The 14,141-nt window shown below is 37.6% G+C and overlaps 1 protein-coding gene across 2 annotated transcripts in view; it reads right to left on the bottom strand.

Moving 5' to 3' along the window:
- CTDSPL2 (CTD small phosphatase like 2) overlaps nt 1-9,016 on the bottom strand; it is a 76,907-nt gene extending 67,891 nt beyond the window's left edge. For both annotated transcript variants that reach the window (XM_080808202.1, XM_080808203.1), the window contains exon 1: nt 8,409-9,016. The gene's annotated coding sequence lies outside the window, so the exon portion shown is untranslated. The remainder of the gene's footprint in view (nt 1-8,408) is intronic.
- Between the last annotated feature and the right edge of the window lie 5,125 nt (nt 9,017-14,141).

Raw genomic sequence — 14,141 nt, 5'->3', positions numbered from 1 at the left:
TCATTAAAACATAAACAATCCTCACCGCAGCAATCAATTCCTGCTCCCAAAAAGAGGCCTATAAATAAAACTAAAAATGTCCCTTCTTCATAAGATTTCCTTCCTCTTCACAAAATCCCTGATTCCAAGCAATATATGAAGCAAACAATTACAGTTACAAATTATCTTGTGTTAAGATTATAATAATGTTACAAGCATAAACTCAATAATTTGTACTGAGGTCTTGAGTTCACAAATTTCTATCAAAACAACAAAAGAGCACACTGCATATATAAAGGATTCCTAACAAATCAGCTAGGACTAAATGGATGTACATCCTTTAAACAAGTATTTGCTGAATAAAGCAGAGAAGAGGGAAATAAAAGTAAGTAATAAATATAAAGAAAACTAAAAACATTAGAAATCAAACTTTAAAGGAAAAGTCTGGGTTTTCCCATAAAATTTAGGTAAATATAAATAATATGTCAACTATATAAAGAATAAATGCATGCAAGGTTATGGAATAGCCTCCTCAGGGAGATACTGAAGGGGTAACAGGGAGGTACCAGTCCTGAATCTATCATTAGTTAGCTGTGACACTGATCAAGCAATGATTAAGTCATACAATCATTCTAGCATTTCATTTCCTCAACAGCAGAAATTGTTACCGGACATCAGATCTGTGCATTTCACCACATGTAAATTTAAAAAAAAAAAAAGGCTGCCAAAATGGGAAATGAGTCATTAATTCATCTGAGCTATTTTCATCCTTGTATTACATACAATCCATCCCACAGCACCCTAATTAAGACAAACATTTACTACATGTTAAAAAAAACTTCAAAATAGTTCATCATTAATAAAACAAAGACTTTACTGGACTAGATAACCCCTTTGGTCTCCATTAGCTCTAGAGTTCTATGGGTTTGTTAAATTTATACTATTACCAACGGTATCACTACTAAATTTATATTAAAAATTATATTATGAAAGAAAAAGCTTAAAATCACTACCTTCATTGATACCAAATAACACTTTCAAAAGTGTCAGCATAGGTTTTCAAGGTCTATATTTCTAGCCTGACTAAGCTGAAATCAACAGCTTCAGGTATTACAACTGTCCTCTTTAATCTCCACTACTTCCCTAAGCTTTCATTAAAAGACTTCAGAGAAGGAAGAGATTTCTCTGTCTCTCCCACTTATCACCTAATAAAAGTCAAAAGTCAACTAGAGCAGAAGGAGTTAAGTAGAGGGTATTATATAAGCATCAATTCCAATACAAGGAGAGTTTTCTTCAAATCCTTCTCTAAAAAAGTGTGTGATGGGACGTCTGGGTGGCTCAGTTGGTTAAGCGTCTGCCTTCGGCTCAGGTCATGATCCCAGCGTCCTGGGATAGAGTCCCACATCGGGCTCCTTGCTCGGCAGGGAGCCTGCTTCTCCCTCTGCCACTCAGTCTGCCCCCTGCTCTCTCTCTCTCTCTCTGACAAATTAAAAAATAAAAATAAAAATAAAAATAAAAAAGTGTGTGATAAAGATAGGTGGTCTTTGGAGTTATTACTATTTTTTATACATGACTTGGTCTTTTTTTTTTTTTTAAGATTTTATTTATTTATTTGACAGGCAGAGATCACAAGTAGGCAGAGAGGAGGCAGAGAGAAGGGGAAGCAGGCTCCCTGCTAAGCAGAGAGCCCCATGTGGGGCTTGATCCCAGGACTCTGGGATCATGACCTGAGCGGAAGGCAGAGGCTTTAACCCACTAAGCCACCCAGGCCCCCCTGACTTGGTCTTTTTAATTTTTTATTTATATATTTGACAGAGAGAGACAGCAAGAGAGGGAACATAAGCAGGGGGAGTGGGAGTGGGAGAAGCAGGCTTCCCGCTGAGCAGGAAGCCTGATTCAGGAACAGATCCCAGGGTCCTGGGATCATGACCTGAGCTGAAGGCAGACATTTAACGACTGAGCCACCCAGGCACCCCTGACTTGGTCTTTTTTTATTAGCTAACATTATAGGATTCCTCAGAAACTACAAAAATTAATAAACTTATAGTCAAAAGCATTTCTCAAAATACAGAGAAAATACAAAAAATAAAAGAGCTGCTGAGTTACGTTAATAAAATTATGTTTTTTTCCTCTCAAAGTTTTCTTTGATGAACAATAACAACAAAGAATGCTTTTTCTAAATCCATGCTCAATTATTTTTCTCTGGAGAAACAAAATATGTGGATTGTTAAATTAGTGATGATTAAAAGACTCTATGAGAATAGAGAGCATTATTCAGTTTGTTAATCACTGAAAATACTAAGGCACAGTTTTTCAGATATATGTTTTAAAATACTACTAACAGTACCCCAACTTAAAACCTAGTATATCCCCAGTAGAAATACCCTTGGGGCAAAATCAATATATGTTATGGAGAGCATGAGGTAGTTATGTCCTGCTGAGAACATTTTTTATTTCTTTAACCTAATCTTTAATAGAACAGTAATCTGGAGATTGTTTTAATTTTAACTACCTTCAATAAATACACTTTAAACATCTTGTAAAAAGGGCATTCAACTACATGGTTATGAAAGAAATTCCCTAAATTACACTTTATAACATAATGTGTTAACAAAAATATAATTTCTGAATTTTTTTAAATTTCTGAATTCTTAATAATTGAGTACCATAATATTCATGAGAAACTTTTATTTTTCCTCAAAAAGCACATATGAATTTTGTCACTCTATCATTTTTCACCATATTACTTCCTTTGGAAAACATTTATATATTCCAACATTTTTGCTTTTTAATTTGCTGGGTCACCTGTATACATATACATTACAATGTACTCATTAGATACATTAACAAGGAAAATTGGAAAATAAAAAAAGTGAATTTAATTTCAGCAGTATTTTCCGAAGAGTGCTTTTTATTTAAGTAGTTCTCACCAAAACTGGGAAAGAGGAAAAATATAGCTACTTATTTATACTCTCTGATTAAAACTTCTATTTAAACAGAATTAATTTTATATTAAACCTACTCTCGAGCCAGTAGAAATCTGAAACCTGCAGAAAACATTAATTTATAAAGAACCAATGAGATGTTGACAAAAAGGAAAATAACTAAAAATCTTTAAAATTATGTAGTAAAAACACCAAGGCCTTTGCCCAAAATACATTTATAGTATCTTAAATAATTCCTACTATTCTTATACTACCTACCACATAAAAACTAGTCATTTTGATGGAAAGAAACTAAAGACAAGCTCTATGAAGGGTGAACTTTTTTTTTAAAGTAAACTCCACCCCCAACATGGGACTTGAACTCACAACCCCAAGATCAAGAGTCACATATTCTATGGGCTGAAGCTACCCAGGCACCCAGAGTGAATTTCTATTTAAATCACTAATAGGGGCACCCGGCTGGCAGTCAGTATAGCATGGAACTCTTGATCTTGGGGTCATGAGTTCGAGTTCCACGTTGGGGACACAGATTACTTAAAAATAAAATCTTTTTTTTTTTTTAAAGATTTTATTTATTTATTTAACAGGCAGAGATCACAAGCAGGCAGAGAGGTGGGCAGAGAAAAAGAGGAAGGGAAGCAGGCTCCCTGCTGAGCAGAGAGCCCAATGCGGGGCTTGATCCCAGGACCCTGTGACCATGACCCGAGCCGAAGGCAGAGGCCTTAACCCACTGAGCCACCCAGGCGCCCCAAAAATAAAATCTTTAAAAGTAAATAAATAAACAAATAACTAGTCAAAGACAAGGTATAATCCTAATTCTCTAACAGAGATACCTTTTGTTTGCTGTGACTAAAAAAATAAAATAAAAAGGTATATTTCCTTATTTCCCAATAAGGAAAAAGTGCATGATTGTTTGAAATGTGATTGTAAATATTTTTCAAAAAATTCTTATCAGTATCTCAGAAAATTAAAGGATTGTATAATTATTTTATTTAACAAAATACACTAAAGCAGGCACTTGTAATATCAGTGAGAGGTTAATCACACATATTTGGGGAATACCAGGAAGAAAACAATTATTACTAGAACAAATAATCGTAGTTTTTTTTCTCAACTAAAAAGATACTTACATGTTCTGGATATTTTTAACAAGTAATATACTCAGGGCACCTGGGTGGCTCAGCTGGTTAAGTGTCTGCCTTCAGCTCACGTCATGAACCCAGGGTCCAGGGACTGAGCCCCCATCTGCTTCTCCCTCCCCTTCTGCCCTCCCCCACGCCCTGCTCAATTGTGCTCTCTCAAATAAATAAATAAAATCTTAAAAAAAATAAGGATACTTTTAAATTCCTACTTAAAGATTACTTAAACTGGTCGACATGAGAAACTTAAAATATCAGGTTATGCTGCTAACAGGGTCTTAATCTTCCCTTTATTTACTTTTAGCCACAGCTGATTTTTTACTTTTCCAAAATTTTTGTTTTAAAGATTTTATTTATTGGAGAGAGAGAGAGCGCAAGTTCGAGTGCAGGGGCAGAGGGAGAGGCAAAGGGAGAAACGGACTCCCTGCTGAGCAAGGAGCAAGGACCCGGGCTTCAGGACTTGCTTCAAAGGCAGACAGACCCTTAACCAACTGAGTCACTCAGGCGCTCCCCGCCCCCGAAGAATTTCTTGATATGGAAGTACTTAGTCCAAAGAAAAAAAATTCTTCCTACACTATATAAGCAACTATTACTAAATATTAATCTCAATTATTTCTGAAGTATTTAAGAGCCTTCTAATAGCACAGCTTTATGTTTCTTTAAAGTAGTAAATACATTTCCTTGTACTAAAATTATTACAGCTATTACAAAAACCTGATTGCTAGAACCTCAAGTCAAAGTACTGCTGATGATTTATGTTTAATCTAGACATATTTCCTTTCCTACAATCTCCCTAAATTAATACAGGAGAGTTTATGAATACCATAAAATAGGGGATCCAAAATATACTCAATTGGCCTACAGTGACCTTATAATAAAGTTAAAAGACTCATTATGTAAAAATTTTACAACACTATTTTTTTTTAGTGGCATACCATAGTTTCCCTTCACTCTTCTAAAAATACCATACTAACTGGGGGACCTGCAGATGAGGGTAACAAACAAAAGGGCTGGCCAAACCTACAAGCCTATTTGTCTTTACGGTTCTACCATTCTTCTTTAGACCACACTTAGTCTCACCCCTTATTACTTTCAGATTCACAAGATTCCTAAAGGACCCCAAGAAACCCAAGCTTCTCACTACAACTCAACCCCCACCATGCCTTTCTCTGCTAGACAGTGCTCCTATATGCCACACCTCTCCTGATCAGTGAGTACATAAAAGGTTACTTCTACATGCCACTGCCTCTGAACCGTCACCTGTTTGTGGTATCAGCAAGTTTATTTGATAAACTAATATGGGATAATATTGCCAATAAAAGATAATAGCTTAAAGTTTCTCTCCCAGAGAATTTATGATTTTAAACAGATCATTTAAAAAAGAATTCTGTTAACACACAGTAGAGACACAAAGTTTGGCATTGGCAATTCTCATACTACAGTCGACCACCTAATCTACCTATCTGTAATGTAGATCCAGTTACAATTTAACACAGTTTAAACTAAAAATTAATGTAGTCCTATACAACCAGTACTGAATATACGTCTGGCTTAGATATATACCTCATAGGAAATGTCAAATAAGTGAAAACTAAAACTACAACTGTATGGTTTTATTGTAAGTCCTATATCTGTTAAATCTTCTCATTTTCAAAGCAGAGCAAATGACCCTTTGTAGTTAATCCAGTTAAAGTAGTCAGGTAATTTTTTTTAATTTTTAAAATATTTTAAGTAATCTCTATATACCTCTAATGTGGAGCTTGAACTCACAACCTCAAGATCAAGAGTTGCATGCTCTATCAACTGGGTCAAGCAGGTGCTCCTAAAATGGTCAGATAACTTTTTAACCTACCCAGAATAATTACTTTAGCATACCATATATGAGACCCTCTCAGAACATTTTATATTTATGACTTAGTGTCTTTTCTGCTTTATGCTTTTCACAACAGCTTGGTAAGTTTCAAATATAATTACAGACTGTTTACTTCAAATTCTAACAAACCACTTTATTCTTTATTGCATTAATCCAAAGTACAGTCTCCTATGACCGAGATAATTTAATACCATTTCATTCAATCTGCAATTAATTCTACAGTTACAAGTCTAGAGCTTAGTACATCTTTCTGAACAACAGGTCCAAGTTATTTTTTTTAAACCAGAACTGTACGGATTTTGTTCTGCAATAATCTTGTGAAGAAACCTCTAGACCAGAAATCTCAAACATGAGAATATTTAAATAAATTTGGGAGAGAAAAAATTTCCCCAATTCTTAATTTCTTAACAGTTGAAAAAGAATACCATTACTAGCTCAAATGAAATGCTGGAGACATTATGTAGAATATTATAAAACATACCAATCCTATTTTTCTATACAATCCTATTTGGAATTTCTATACAGCTACAAGTCCACAGAGATTAAGGACTATACCACTTAGAGCTCTTACAACCTTTCAACCCATACTGAGAACAGTATTAAAAGAGCACAGGTACTGAACGAATGCAGAATTAAAACAATTTGGGAGAATTCTTGAAGAAAAAAATCTATTTACAATTTACAATCTATTTAATCTATTTAATAGATTTACTATCTATTTACAATTACAAAATCTATTTCCTTAACTCAGCTATCTATAAATCAAATTTTACTTAAAACGGTGCTTTATAAACTACCCAAAAAGGTCATTAAAATAGAGATAAAACCTACACCAGTCCAATAATTTACATTACTTTAAGTCACATATTTGGCCCTGTTCTTTAAACAAATAGGCTCAGTAAGTATTCAATACGCCCTCACCTTCACTTCCCATCCCCTATTCTTTTGGTCTTAGAAGACAAGTATGAGGTTCAAGTCAATCCTAAAAGACTGCTTCACCTAAGAGCTACTTTTGCCTTGACTTTCTTTATGACCTTGGGGGGGAATCTACCAAATGACAACTATAACGAAGTTGGCATGCTCTTGTTTATCACTGAAATTTAACCCCAGTATGCTAACATTAGTGAAGTCTTCTAAACTGAACCTAGAGAACTGAAAACCTTTGAGTTATAAACGTTGACTGATGTGTAACATGAACCATATTTTTAAAAATTTAATTTGACTAAAAAAAAAATTTAATTTGACTAGTTAAAAGGGGAAAAAAACCTATCGATGCCCCAAATTCAGCAAGATGGAAAACAAATTCTGAGAACACCAACAGCCTCCTCATTTCTTCTCTTTAGGACAACTGGTCTGCAAAGTTAAAAAAGGGGAAGGGGGCATAAAACTAGCTTTAACTAGCAGTTTCCTTGCTTTTATAAGGATTACATCTGGACAACAAACGAAAATTTAAAACTTGGCAAAGAATGGGGAAACTGTATATAAAGAAATCTACAATCTGAAAACTACTAAGATAAATCTATCATTTAAGCCACTAATTCGTATACCCATATTGGGCAGTAATCATGGTACTGCTTTATTAGCACTAGAAAAATAAATCCTTGCCTTGGAGGAACATTTACTAAGTACATTTCATTTCAGGATCTTAGGGCAGTTTACGAGCAGTATCTCTTCAGGCTTCCCTAAGGTACTCTAAAGTGCTTAACATCATTCACACATCCAGCCACCACTAGGGTGAGAAGTAAATAAACACGATTTACTTATGCAATTATTTACCACAGAATTCTAGTCAAGAATGAAAAAGTAAACATCCACATAGTCATTTAACATCCAAAGAAAGTATCGAATACTACGGCCGATAAGATTCACCCTTAATTGACCACTACAGAAACCACAGGCCTTCCACATGGGCTGTCCTTTACTACCACTCTTGAATCGAGAAAGTAACAATGTCAACTCAACATTTTATCAGTACAGAAGATAAACAGAACTTGATGAAATCTCTAATTCCAGATCCTTAAAAGATGTTTATAAAAACTGAGAAAGAGCAACGCCCCCCTAAAAGCGCCCTACTAGAAAGAATGAAATATCGAAAACATTAGGTGGGCCAAGGTTAGAAAAGCTGATCTAACCCAATTACCCGAAGGGACCACAGGGTTTGGGACTAGGAACGTGAGATCGGGGTGGGGGTGGGTAGCAAAGTGAAATCTAACCCCAGAAATCACAACACAGGCCGCAGCCTGGGAGCTGAAGCTGGCGGGAAGTGAGCTCCCTTTCTGTTCCCAGGGGAAAGTCCAGAGAAGAGCGGCTCCACAAGGCGCACTTACAAGGCGCCAATAGTGCATGCCTACCAAGGCACCGGAGCCGCCGGAGAACCGGGTTAAGAAGGGGAGGAGACCCCGGCAGACGGCCCTGGAAGAGGAGGAGGACTAAGGCTGGAAGCAGCGGCAGTGTCTGGACGAGGGGGATTACCTGACTGTGACGACAGAGAAGTGTCCTCAGGCTCCGGCGATGGTCCCGACTGCGCAATGTGTGGTGTCTTTCCCGCTTAGCCCGCAGCAGCAACAGAACCAGCTCCTTCAGCCAGTCGCCATTTCCCGCCTACCGACCTGCTGCACCGCACGGACAGAGACCCGGATGGAAAGCGGCCTCTCCGCGCAGGCGCCTTGACTTCCTCCTCCCCCTCCCGCCACAATTCCGCGTGGTGGGAGGGAAGGAATGCGGGAGGCCTCAGAGGCAAAAAAAAAAAACACAACAAAACAAAAACACACACACACACACACACACACAAAACAACAAAGAACAAAAAACAATCAACTTTTACTTCCGTAAAGAGCGTTGGAGTTCCTGCCGCCAGAAAAAGCTCACAAGCCAGATTCCCGACAAAAATTGAACGCAGGCCCTTAGGACCGAATGGAGGAACAAGGACAAAACCAATCAGGATACGCCAGGGCCTGGATGTTATTTGTACTTTAGGGGCCTCCGTAGCTGGTTGTGTAGTGATTGCAGGGGGAGTAGGGAGTAAAGCGTTGGGAGTGAAGAGGCGGGGACCCGAAGGACGGTTTTTCCTCCCGCGGCTAACGGAACTGCTTAGGCAGGTGGGAGGGGGAGCGCGCCCTCGCCCCGGAGGCGGGGCTTAGGAACGCGTCGCTCACCCTGGCGGCTAGGGTTTAGTAACTCAGGCGCGCCAGGTGGGTGGAGCCAAGTGGGACGGGGTGGGACTAACGCCTTGGCGCGCAGGAGAAGGTAGTGTGCAGAGAGCGTTGCCCGAGGCCGTGATGAGATGTATCCTTCCATCTTTCCAGGGATCCCGGCGGCCCTTTAAGGTCCTCTTTCCAGCTCTCTGCCTAGAGAGCATTGCAGTCGCTTGCGGATCTGTCATACGACTTCAAACGATGTCGACGGTGGTTCTGCCAAGAAGTCTGATCATTCAGACAAATGGGTTCCTACCTGCATGCCCGGGTCTAAAGACCGTCAGCCTCACGGGGTGAAAATGTGTAAATCCAAGCGTCCAGCCCTAGTGGAATATCAGAATACCAAGCGTAGTGGCTGGAAGAGTATCATCTGTTTACTAAAACTCCGGGCCATTCACATTATTCAATCAAGAAACATTTATTGAAAAAACAGTATGAGGACCATACTAGATGCAAGGGAAACAACAAGGCAGACACGGACCCTGCCTTCCCAGAGTTCACAGTCTATTTAAGAGAGACATGTAAACAATTTAAATACTGTGTGCTAGAATGACCACAAGAAGTTTTGACAGGCATACAACTGGGGGTCTGGGAGGGCTTTCATGAGATGACATGAGGATTTGATGTTACAAAGGAAGGGTGTCGGTTGGAAACAGATGGAAAAATCCAAAAATGAGATTGCATTGACCAGTTAGGGAAATAGTTCTGTGCACCAGGGATACAGGAGTTAAGGGAAAGATAGTGGAGAGAGATGAGACGAAGGTAAGCAGAGAACCCTTGTTTCAAAATGTGGAGCCGGTGGGTTGTCTCCTGAAAGCTTTATGTACTGCAGATCCAGAGTTCATTTGCACCCGGTATCTTCCTAATACAAGAATGCTCTGAATGAGACATTGATTGACAGCCCTGGTGTAACAGCGTGCAGAACTGGTATTAGTCCACAAAATAATAGATTACTGAAAAACTAATTGGAAATCAACAAACAGTTACTGATTATCCAGTCTGTATCATGGAAAGCAATAGAATACAGACTAAACAATTACCCTATTGATTACCAAAATAATTTTTAAATTAAATAAAAATTGGAAATATTTCTGGAAAAAAATGTTGCCAGTAGTAGTAACTTCCCAGTGTTCTCTCCTAAAACTTAATTATGCTATTTATAAAATGCCTTTATATGCAATTTGATTTTCCCAACAACCCTATGAAATAAGTAGAATAGGTGATATTAGTTCCCCAACTCTTCAGTTGAAAACACTGAAATTTTTTGATGGTGGGGTTGGGGAGAAAAAAGGAAAAACAGATGCCTATACAAAAAAAAAAAAAAAAAATCCACTAGTTAAGAAACACAATCAGGAGTCAAGCTCTCCTGCTCATTACACCATATCCAACTGTCTCCTATGGCAATGTTGTTATTGTTAGATGTTAAGTTTAGAAAGGCTGCTGGTAGCAAGTCTAAATGCCTTTGCAATTTTTTTTTTTTAGATTTTTTATTATTTATTTTACTTGACAGACAGAGATTACAAGTAGGCAGAGAGGCAGGCAGAGAGAGAGGAGGAAGCAGGCTTCCTGCTGAGCAGAGAGCCCGATTCGGGGCTTGAGTCCAGGACCCTGGGACCATGACCTGAGCCGAAGGCAGAGGCTTTAACCCACTGAGCCACCCAGGCGCCCCAACCTTTGCAATTTATTTAACATTTTAACAGCCTTTTTTTCACAGAGGATAACTATTATGTTCTGATTTTCACCTTTATTTACATCTAATAGTCTCTACTAGACACTTTTCTGCAATATCTAAGTGGATTGTTGTGAAGATCAAAAGATATTTATGGGAAACACTTAACAAGGTGTTTTCCTTGCTCCTTATCTGATGGTTGTTATTGTCATTAAGCTTCAGTAAAAATCTTGTCCAAGATTTTAGAATAAAATAAAGGTTTAAAAATATGAACTTTAAAAATATCTGAAGTGTATTAAGATGCAAAGCGGTAGCCATAGGGAAAAAAATTAATGCAAAAACCTAGTGACATTCATGCTTTCTAAACTATATGTAACTATTGCTATATGAAAACATTAATGAAATATGATGTTTACTAAGCAATGTGATAGAAGTATCTTGGATATTCAACAGAATCCTTCAAAGAGACCCTTATTTCACAGTATATGGACTATATTTACCATTTATCGGATATGTAAGGCATATGTACTTCACAATCCACTCCTATATTAATTCTCTATGAGATAAATTTTATCACTCATACTACAACTCATTAAGGAAGTAATACTCATAATAAATATTGAAATATCAGAACTGCCATTTTGCTCGAATATTCCGATGACTTGATGGCAATGATCAAGTGAAACATAACATCGTCAAAACTAAGCTCTTTTCTCTTAAACCTGCTTCTTAGTATTTTCCATCTTAAAGAATGCAGTTTCTTTTTCATATTTCATCCTTTCTGCTTTAAGTGCAATAAACTAAACCTTGAAAATATATCTTGAATCCAAACACTTATCACCCCAGCCATCTCCCTAGGTCAAGGACCATCATCTCTGACCTGAAATACTGTAAGTCTTCCTGTTCCATTCTTGAAACTCCTTCAATCTAACACATACCCAAACTGATCATTTTAAACCTCTTTATAAATTTTCCATCACCCTTAAAATCTAAAATCTTTATTATGACACGGGAAGCCCTTCATTCACTCACTCTTGGCTACCTTACTATATTCCCTACTCTTGCTATTTGGATTCCCATCATACCGTCCAACTAACTGTTCTTTGAAAAAACATATTCCTGTATCAAGGATTTTGTATTTATTGTTTCTCTGCTTCTAATTCTCTTCCCCTAGACCTGTGCTATTCAACAGCCCCTAGCCACAAGCCATGTGTGGGTACTGAGCACTTGAAATGTGGCAGTGTGGCTGTAGAAATCAATTTTTAATTTTATTTCATTTTAATTAGCTTAAACTTTAAGATTTATTTATTTTATTTATTTATTGGACAGACAGAGATTACAAGTAGACAGAGAAGCAGGCGGAGAGAGAGGAGGGGAAGCAGGCTCCCTGCTGAGCAGAGAGCCCGACGTGGGGCTCGATCCCAGGACCCCGGGATCATGTCCTGAGCCGAGGGCAGAGGCCCTAACCCACTGAGCCACCCAGGCACCCCTAATTAGCTTAAACTTTAAAATTAATACCTGCATAATTAATAGAGCTTCCTTTTGGGGTAATGAAACAGTTCTACAACTAGTTAATGGCAAGGGTTACATAACATTGTTAATATACTTAATGCCATTGAATTGTATATTTTACATGTAAATGTACAACGATAAATTTTACTTTATGTGTATTTTACAACAATAAAAAGAATTGCTTGTTGGTATTTCCCCAAAGAAGCTGAACTTAGGTCCACACAAATACCTACACATGCATGTCTACAGCTTTATTCATAACTGCCAAAACTTGGATCACCCAAGATGTCCTTCAATAGGTGAATGGGTAAACTGTGATATATCCATACAATGGAATAGTAATCAGCTAAAAGGAAATCTTAAATGCATCTATGCATATACATATGCTTAAATATGCATATGCTTAAAATATGCATATGCATAAATGCATATCTTAAGAAATCTTAAATGCATATTACTCAGTGGAAAAAGCCAATCTGAAAAGGCTATATACTGTATGATTATAATCATATGATATTCTGAAAAAGATAAAACTATGGAGACAGTAAAAAGATCAGTGGCTGCCAGGGTAGGGGTAAGGAAGGAATAAGTGGAAGACATGGGATTTTAGGACAGTTAAACTATTCTGCATACTATAATGGTAGATACACATCATTATACATTTGTTCAAACCCACATAGAATTTACAATACCAAATATGAATCTTAATGTAAACTGACTTTGGTTGATAATGTGTACAGTCGTTGGTTTATTAATTTTAACATAATTTTACACTGCTGCAGGAAGCTGTGTGTGTGTGCAGGAATGGGGTATGTGGGGATTCTCTACTTACTACTTAATTAGCTGTGAACCTGAAACTGCTCTAAAAAGTAAAGTCTATTAAAAAATTTAATACTTGTTTCAGTTATTGGAAAACTTTTAAGTATGCATGGAACATGAGTATTGTGAACATATTCAAACATAAACTTTAATAATGCTAAATACCAATCAAATATTTCCAATGACAATTTAGTGTCCAAACTGAGATGCACTGTAAATGTAAAATATACAGTAGATTTCAGAATTAGTTCAAAAGAAAATATAAAATGTCTCATTAGTAGTATTCTATGTTGATTACCTATTAAAACGGTAATATTTTGGATATATTGGTTAAATGTAAAAATTTCATCAGTTTTTTAAAATCCGGTTACTAGGAAGAGGGAGGGGAAGTGAGGGAGAGGAAGAGGAAGGGAGAGAAAGGGAGGGGAGGGCCAGGGAGGGAAAATAAATAAAAATAAAATGTGGTTACTGGAAAATTTAAAATTACATAGGTAGCTTGTATTATATTTCTATTGGATAGTGTTGCACAGGACATTCACATGGCTTGTTCTCTTACCACCTCTTCAGGAAGGCCCTCCCTGATGATCCTATCTAAAATAGCAGCCCTCTAGGGACACTTGGGTGGCTCAGTCAGTTAAATGTCCAATTCTTGATTTCAGCTCAGGTAATGATCTCACAGTTGTGGGATTAAGCCCTGCATCAGGCTCTGCACTCAGCAAGGAGTCTGCTGGAGATTATCTCCCTCTGCTCTTCCCCCGGCTTGCATTCTCTCTCTCTCCCACTCTCTAAAGTAAGTAAAATCTTTAAAAAAAAATTTTTTTTTAAAGATTTTGTTTATTTATTTGACAGACAGAGATCACAAGCAGGCAGAGAGGCAGGCAGAGAGAGAGAGAGGAGGAAGCAGGCTCCCCACTGAGCAGAGAGCCCGATAACGGGCTTGATCCCAGAACCCTAGGATCATGACCTGAGCTGAAGGCAGAGGCTTTTACCCACTGAGCCACCCAGGCGCCC

Source organism: Martes martes (assembly GCF_963455335.1).
Source record: "Martes martes genome assembly, chromosome: 7".
Classification (NCBI taxonomy): Eukaryota; Metazoa; Chordata; class Mammalia; order Carnivora; family Mustelidae; genus Martes; species Martes martes.
The sequence above is the reverse complement of the archived record's forward strand: the minus strand, read 5'-3'. Positions and strand labels throughout refer to the sequence as shown.